Source organism: Hyla sarda, chromosome 9 (genome assembly GCF_029499605.1).
Source record: "Hyla sarda isolate aHylSar1 chromosome 9, aHylSar1.hap1, whole genome shotgun sequence".
Lineage (NCBI taxonomy): Eukaryota > Metazoa > Chordata > Amphibia > Anura > Hylidae > Hyla > Hyla sarda.
In genome coordinates this window covers 185,164,544-185,173,780 of record NC_079197.1, presented here as the reverse complement: position 1 = coordinate 185,173,780, position 9,237 = coordinate 185,164,544, and the positions used below count along the sequence as shown (strand labels likewise).

The window sequence follows — 9,237 nt, the reverse complement described above, 5'->3', positions numbered from 1 at the left end:
GAAAGCTGGGTTTGTATCCAATATCTTGGGTCTTCCAGCAGGACAATGACCCCAAACATACGTCAAAAAGCCCCAGAAATAGATGGAAACAAAGCGCTGGAGAGTTCTGAAGTGTCAGCAATGAGTCCAGATCTAAATCCCATTGATCACCTGTGGAGAGATCTTATAATTACTGTTGGGAAAAGGCGCCGTCCAATAAGAGACCTGGAGCAGTTTGTAAAGGAAGAGTCCAACATTCCGACTGAGAGGTGTAAGAAGCTTATTGATGCTTATAGGAAGAGTGGTCCAAAATTCCAGCTGAGAGGTGTAAGAAGCTTATTGATGGTTATAGGAAGAGTGGTCCAACATTCCGGCTGAGAGGTGTAAGAAGCTTATTGATGGTTATAGGAAGACACTGATTTCACTTATTGTTTGTTTCCAAAGGGTGCACAACCAAATATTAAGTTAAGGGTGCCTATAATTTTGTCCAGACCATTTTTGGAGTTTGGTGACATTATGTCCAATTTGCTTTTTTTCCTCCCTTTTTTGGTTTAGTTCCAATACACACAAAGGGAATAAACATGTGTATAGCTAAACCTGTGTTACTGCAATCCTTTCCTGTGAGAGAAAATACATTTACTTGAAAAATGTCAGGGGTGCCACATATATGGATGCCCACATGCACACTCACCCACCACATATATGGATGCCCACATGCACACTCACCCACCACATATATGGATGCCCACATGCACACTCACCCACCACATATATGGATGCACACATGCACACTCACCCGCCACATATATGGATGCACACATGCACACTCACCCGCCACATATATGGATGCACGCATGCACACTCACCCACCACATATATGGATGCACACATGCACACTCACCCACCACATATATGGATGCACGCATGCACACTCACCCACCACATATATGGATGCACGCATGCACACTCACCCGCCACATATATGGATGCACACATGCACACTCACCCGCCACATATATGGATGCCCACATGCACACTCACCCACCACATATATGGATGCACACATGCACACTCACCCACCACATATATGGATGCCCACATGCACACTCACCCACCACATATATGGATGCACACATGCACACTCACTCACCACATATATGGATGCACACTCACTCACCACACATATATATGGATGCACACTCACTCACCACACATATATATGGATGCACACACGTGCATGCTCCCTTTGAGGCAGGCACACAGAAAACACATGTATCAGAAGACACTATTCAACACATGGACAGGACGTTCAATGATTTCCTGCTGTGTTTGGAACCACATTTTCACTTACAGACACATATTTACATACTTTTATTTATATATTTGAGAGATAACCTATTCATGTTGCATTACCAGCGTTTATCCAGCAGGTGTCACCGTTACCAAATCAATAAACAGCTAAACCTCATCGTACAACAGCAATAGAGGAAACAATGCGGAGACGCCGCCGTATATCCAGGAAGCCTGACGGGCGATCAGTATCCACCATGACACCATCGCCGCCAGTCATCACCCTCCCGTATCACGCTGATCATCCGATAGGACCGAGACCATCAGTGACGTCACCCTCAGCCATTAATATTCTAATTTCCAATAAAATGGTGAATCATGAAATGTCATCTCATTTATATTCTAAGTGCGGATTAGAAGAGGCCGAGATTTCAGGCTGGACAAAAAGAATTGGGCTCGGTTGTGAGGTCGCTGATGTTTTAGTATCAGCAGAAGAGATATTCGGAAATAGATGGACAAGAAAAACATGGTGCATTATTTATTTTTTTATTTTGTCCCAGAAACAGCGCCACATTTCTCTACAGGTGGTATATGGTATGGCATCCTGACTGCATTTGGTTTGGTGGAGTTGAGCTGCAATACCAAACACAATGTATGTATAGGTTTGGCGCTATTGCTAGAAGAAGCCTTTATTTATTAATATTTAAATTCCTGACAACTCCTTACTAATCCCAATACAGAAAACATTCTAATTATTTTATTATTGTTATAGTAATATTATTATTATTATTAATAATAGAAATCAACAACAACCTAAAACGTATAGGCTCCTGCTGACAAATCACTAGTCTCTAACACAGTGTTTCCCAACTAGGGTGCCTCCAGCTAATGCAAAACTACAACTCCCAGAAAACATCAGTCCAGGCATGCTGGGAGTTGTAGTTTTGCCGCAGCTGCAGTCACACTGTTTCTTCAGCCCAGCCGCTGATTTCTTCCTCCTAAAACATGAAATAACTTTAAGAGGTAGTGAACCATTGTGCATCATTAACCAGTGTACTGGCCCTTTAAGGTTTACCTAGTATTGTGACATCACAAGCAACATGACAGGCAGGTGATGTCATAACATTTAGTGCTGAGGTGAAACGTTGTGCATCATTAACCAGTGTACTGGCCCTTTAAGACATAATCACAAGTTGTACATTGCACGGTCACATATGACATCATACAGAAGTGACCTCATTACCCCTGTGATGTCATAACTCCAAGGCACAAACCTTGTCTTCATTCGGTGGCTTCAGCTGTTGCAAAACTACAACACCGAGCATGCCCGGACAGGATGGGAGATGTAGTTTTGCAACAGCTGGAGGCACCCTAGTTGGGAAACACTGACTTAATGAAATAAGTATCCAGAGGTTGTGAAGCCCCAGTCTGACTAGAAATTAAAACATTTATAAATTATAATAAACTTAAAAATATTTTTTTAATTTTTATTTACTATTTTTAAATTAAAAATAACAATAACAACAACAACAAAACAAATTCAATTAATAAACACAGATTAACCCAGCTCTGGTCTAAGGCTTCTATTACAGTAAAGAATGAAGGATCCTCAATGACTTCACCCTGTGACCTCATCCAATAGGACTCAATTCTATGAGAAGAAGAAGAAGAACACTTCACCCTAATGTAAGTGATGGGAACTTAGGACACGGGACAGAGGTCAGAGCAAGACGCAGGTGACACCATCACACCCAACACTGCCCGTCCCCCTGAGCACACCATCACACCCAACACTGCCCATCACCCTGAGCACACCATCACACCCAACACTGCCCATCACCCTGAGCACACCATCATACCCAACACTGCCCATCACCCTGAGCCCACCATCACACCCAACACTGCTCGTCACCCTGAGCCCACCATCACACCCAACACTGCCCATCACCCTGAGCACACCATCACACCCAACACTACCCATCACCCTGAGCCCACCATCACACCCAACACTACCCATCACCCTGAGCACACCATCACACCCAACACTGCCCATCCCCCTGAGCACACCATCACACCCAACACTGACCATCACCCTGAACACACCATCACACCCAACACTGCCCATCACCCTGAGCACACCATCACACCCAACACTGCCCATCCCCCTGAGCCCACCATCACACCCAACACTACCCATCACCCTGAGCCCACCATCACAGCCAACACTACCCATCACCCTGAGCACACCATCACACCCAACACTGCCCATCACCCTGAGCACACCATCACACTGCCCATCCCCCTGAGCACACCATCACACCCAACACTGCCCATCCCCCTGAGCACACCATCACACCCAACACTGCCCATCACCCTGAGCACACCATCACACCCAACACTGCCCATCACCCTGAGCACACCATCACACCCAACACTGCCCATGACCCTGAGCACACCATCACACCCAACACTGCCCATGACCCTGAGCCCACCATCACAGCCAACACTGCCCATCACCCTGAGCACACCATCACACCCAACACTGCCCATCCCCCTGAGCACACCATCACACCCAACACTGCCCATCACCCTGAGCACACCATCACACCCAACACTGCCCATCACCCTGAGCACACCATCACACCCAACACTGCCCATCCCCCTGAGCACACCATCACACCCAACACTGCCCATCCCCCTGAGCCCACCATCACACCCAACACTGCCCATCACCCTGAGCCCACCATCACACCCAACACTGCCCATGACCCTGAGCACACCATCACACCCAACACTGCCCATGACCCTGAGCACACCATCACACCCAACACTGCCCATGACCCTGAGCACACCATCACACCTGACACTACCCATCACCCTGAGCCCACCATCACACCCAACACTGCCCATCACCCTGAGCACACCATCACACCCAACACTGCCCATCACCCTGAGCCCACCATCACACCCAACACTGCCCATGACCCTGAGCACACCATCACACCCAACACTGCCCATCACCCTGAGCACACCATCACACCCAACACTGCCCATCACCCTGAGCACACCATCACACCCAACACTGCCCATGACCCTGAGCACACCATCACAGCCAACACTGCCCATGACCCTGAGCACACCATCACACCCAACACTGCCCATCCCCCTGAGCACACCATCACACCCAACACTGCCCATCACCCTGAGCACACCATCACACCCAACACTGCCCATCACCCTGAGCACACCATCACACCCAACACTGCCCATGACCCTGAGCACACCATCACACCCAACACTGCCCATCCCCCTGAGCACACCATCACACCCAACACTGCCCATCACCCTGAGCACACCATCACACCCAACACTGCCCATCACCCTGAGCACACCATCACACCCAACACTGCCCATGACCCTGAGCACACCATCACACCCAACACTGCCCATGACCCTGAGCACACCATCACACCCAACACTGCCCATGACCCTGAGCACACCATCACACCCAACACTGCCCATCACCCTGAGCACACCATCACAGCCAACACTGCCCATCACCCTGAGCCCACCATCACACCCAACACTGCCCATCACCCTGAGCCCACCATCACACCCAACACTGCCCATCACCCTGAGCCCACCATCACACCCAACACTGCCCATGACCCTGAGCACACCATCACACCCAACACTGCCCATGACCCTGAGCACACCATCACACCCAACACTGCCCATGACCCTGAGCACACCATCACAGCCAACACTGCCCATCACCCTGAGCACACCATCACAGCCAACACTGCCCATCACCCTGAACCCACCATCACACCCAACACTGCCCATCACCCTGAGCCCACCATCACACCCATCACCCTGAGCACACCATCACACCCAACACTGCCCATCACCCTGAGCACACCATCACACCCAACACTGACCATCACCCTGAGCCCACCATCACACCCAACACTGCCCATGACCCTGAGCACACCATCACACCCAACACTGCCCATGACCCTGAGCACACCATCACACCCAACACTGCCCATCACCCTGAGCCCACCATCACACCCAACACTGCCCATCACCCTGAGCCCACCATCACACCAAACACCGCCCATCCCCCTGAGCCCACCATCACACCCATCACCCTGAGCCCACCATCACACCCAACACTGCCCATCACCCTGAGCCCACCATCACACCAAACACCGCCCATCCCCCTGAGCCCACCATCACACCCAACACTGCCCATCCCCCTGAGCCCACCATCACACCCAACACTGCCCATACCCCTGAGCACACCATCACACCCAACACTGCCCATCACCCTGAGCCCACCATCACACCCAACACTGCCCATCCCCCTGAGCACACCATCACACCCAACACTGCCCATCACCCTGAGCCCACCATCACACCCAACACTGCCCCTCACCCTTAGCACCCTGAAACTGGATGAATCCTACAGCAGTGTTCTCCACCCTGGGTTCCCCAGCAGGCATGCTGGGTGTTGTAGTTTTGCAATAACTAGGAAGCTGTAGGACTATGATCTATACAGAGAAGAACCCGAGCCTGTCAGTGATTCCTCCCCCCCGGGCTGTGATCCGACACCAGATGACATGTAAATTGTACTGTACGCTCCCCGGCCTTTTTATTTGGAATACTAAAAATAACTACAAAAAAACCACCATACTGGCTCCACGCCTCCCATCCTAAATATAGCGCTCCCTATAGAAAACCACGTTCCCATTGTATTTCGTTGTGGGTGTCGCACCGTAAAAGGTGGAATAAATCCTCGCAGACGTGTTACAACAAAACAAAGACGTCGGCTGACGGTTCAGAGGTGTTGTCTTTGTTCCCCGGCCAAAACAAGCCGAAAAGTTTTTTTGTTTTTTTTTGTGTATGGCAGGAATAACCAGCTGTGACTAAGACGCGTGTATACTGAAGGATTATGGGAAGAACAAATGAACTTTAAAGAAAAATTTAAATATTGAATTGGAGGATTAAACAAATAAGAATAAAATTATTTTAAGACGTCACAAAACGTAGATCCAAGATGTTCTATTTCTGATGCCATCGCTAATGATGACGGAATGAGACAAGAAGAGTGAGTGCTGCAGCCTCTTAAAGGGGTACTCCGCCCAAAGACATCTTATCACTTATCCAAAGGATAGGGGATAAATCGTCTGATCACGGGGGTCCACGCGGTCGCCTTCTCTGGGTTTGGGCAGCCTGAGGCGAGAAGTCCCCACAGGAACAGCGCCACCTCTCAGGTAGTGGCTGTACCTGGTATGGCAGCTTGTGCAAATCCCTTTTGAATAGTTTGCAGGGCTGGTGGTCCCAAAAACAAGACATTATAAAGAAACTTACAGAAGGAGAAGTGTTCTCATAGACCACACTGGAAAGAGCATAAGAGATGCACAGACCAGTGCTGTGGAGTCGGATGAAATTTTGGGTACCTGGAGTCGGAGTCTGCAAATAATGCACCGACTCCTACTAAATTTAGATTGGTATTAAAAATAAAGCAAGATTAAATGTCCCAATTCACAAAAAGTTATAATTGATGACTTCTCTACTGTAAGAATAAAGACCAATGCATGCAGTGCCTCACGTAACTGCAAAACGAACACGTTAAGTGACCGTGAAGAAGCTTTTCATGTGGTTCCCTATATGGCACGCAACGCACAATTAGGAGCGGCAATACTTATACTTTCCATAGTGTTGTGTTCTGCTGTTACAGGGAACCCATGGGTAACCGAGCCTCTCACTGATAAGGGATTAAGGAAATATGTTTTTTGCAGGACTAGAGACACTTGCATAAGTGAAGGGAATGGAGGGTCAATAGTTCAAGACTGAAGCTGAAAACCATTGGAAAAACTGCTGCCATTCAGCTAAGGCTATAAAAACTTGTAAACTTCGATTGTTAGCTTAAACTTTAAACATGACTATGGAATTCTACTAGGGTAATCATGTTTTATAATAAATGCCCCTTCCTGGATCCTCCCACTGCCCTATCTTCAGCAGCAGATCAGCACACAAAAAGGAGAAGGCAGCAGCTTCTGCCCAACTACCTCTCTCTGCTAGAAGAGCTTAGATGAACTTGGTGGAACAGCTTCTTGGATTCAACTGTAAGTGTTTATAAATATATTGGCATATTAATACAGAGGAGTCGGAAGTACAAAAAACAGCGGAGTCGGAGTATTTATCTACCGACTCCACAGCCCTGGCACAGACCGATCATCATCATCATCAATCCATCATCATCATCATCATCAATCTCATCATCATCTCCATCATCCCCATCCTCATCATCCCCATCCCCGTCTTTTTCTGGCCACAGGCATCCGTCATCTGCAGCTACAGAGGGATCACTGCAACCATATTCTTCTGACTACTGAGCCACAGAAACAAATTTATGGCATATAAAATAAAAAAATGATATATATATATATATATATATATACACACACACACACACACTTTTTTTGATTGATAATAATAAAGTCTCAACCAAAATGTATTTATTTATGCTCAAATTGCGTCCTTAGTTGATCGGATGGAGGAATTTCAGAAAGACCTCGGGTGGCGACAATCTACGATCTGCACCAATGTTCAGGCTTAAAATTACTAATTCTGACAGAAAGTTCCGGAATGCTCCAATCCTGATAAACCCGGCCCATAAAAATAAAAAAAATAATAATAATTTGTGCTTAAATTTTACTTTTTTTTTTGCACATTAGCATCATTCCAGAATTTTCCCACCAGAGTCTATATTAACAGGTTATTAAAAGATCTGCACTTTTTTACTATATTTTAATATTTTTTTAATAACAGTCCAACATCCTCAATGTTCATCTCCTAGAAGCTTTTCAATAAAACATTCTGCAGACCGAGATACATTATGTTGCCTAGCAACCACTTCACTTCCTGCCCTTGTGACCACAAGGGATACATTTAGCTACATTTACTGAAGTGGTCACATGTTCCCCCATGATGCACCTTGGTGTAGGGTCCCCGTACAACTGTCCCAGTTACTTTCCACAAGAAGTTGTCCCTGTAAGTGTGTGAGGTGCTGGAAGTTATTGTAATAGGAATTTATGTGAATTGCACTTTACACTTTTAATGCTTCAGCGTATGCAATAGATAAAGGGTTAATATTTCTGCATCTACTGTACACAGATGAATGACGTTTTGGTCGCATGATTCTCCCAACCCTTGGTTACAGGAGAAGTCCCTAGTCCAACCTCCCTTCCAGGGAACCAAACCTGTTCGAACCAGTCTAGGCAACATCTCCGAGCCCTGCTACTGCCAGGCATACCAACACCTAGGTCACATGACCTCTACCGAGGTACCATCTTGTCTAAAGTCAAGTCACTGTTTCTGCTCATACAGTACAGATCTTTTCATGGCCAAGATGATGAATTTAGTTTTAGTCAGAGAGGAGAAGGCTGAACAAGGACCTCTCTGCAATACAATAATCTGTTCACTGGCCTACGGTCGGAGTAAGTGCTACTTGGCTGTCACATTAGAAGATTTCTTACACGTGTCCAGGTTTATCAGGATTGGAGCATTCGGGAACTTTGTCAGATTTAGTAATTTTTAGCCTGAACATTGGTGCAGATCGTAGGGCAAAAAGCATTCATTGTAGAAAGACAGTAAAGTTTGTGATATTAAAGGGGTGCTCAGCCAATAGACATCTTATTCACTATCCATAGGATAGGGAATAAGATGTCTGATCGCAGGGGTCCCACCACTGGGGACCCCCACGATCTCCCTGCTGCACCAGTCGTCCGTTTAGAGCGTCTGGTGCAGTGCTGGAGGCTCGTGATATCACGGTCACACCCCGCTTCATGGCCACGCCCCCTCAATGCAAGTGTATGGGAGGGGGCGTGACGGTCATCACGCCCCCACCCATAGACTAGCATCGAGGAGGCGTGGCCGTGACGTCACGAGCCTTAAGTG

The 9,237-nt window shown here is 47.4% G+C and overlaps 1 protein-coding gene across 2 annotated transcripts in view; it reads right to left on the bottom strand.

Moving 5' to 3' along the window:
* Positions 1–9,237, bottom strand: part of ZDHHC9 (zinc finger DHHC-type palmitoyltransferase 9) — a 152,544-nt gene that overhangs the window by 21,545 nt on the left and 121,762 nt on the right. The window lies entirely within an intron of this gene.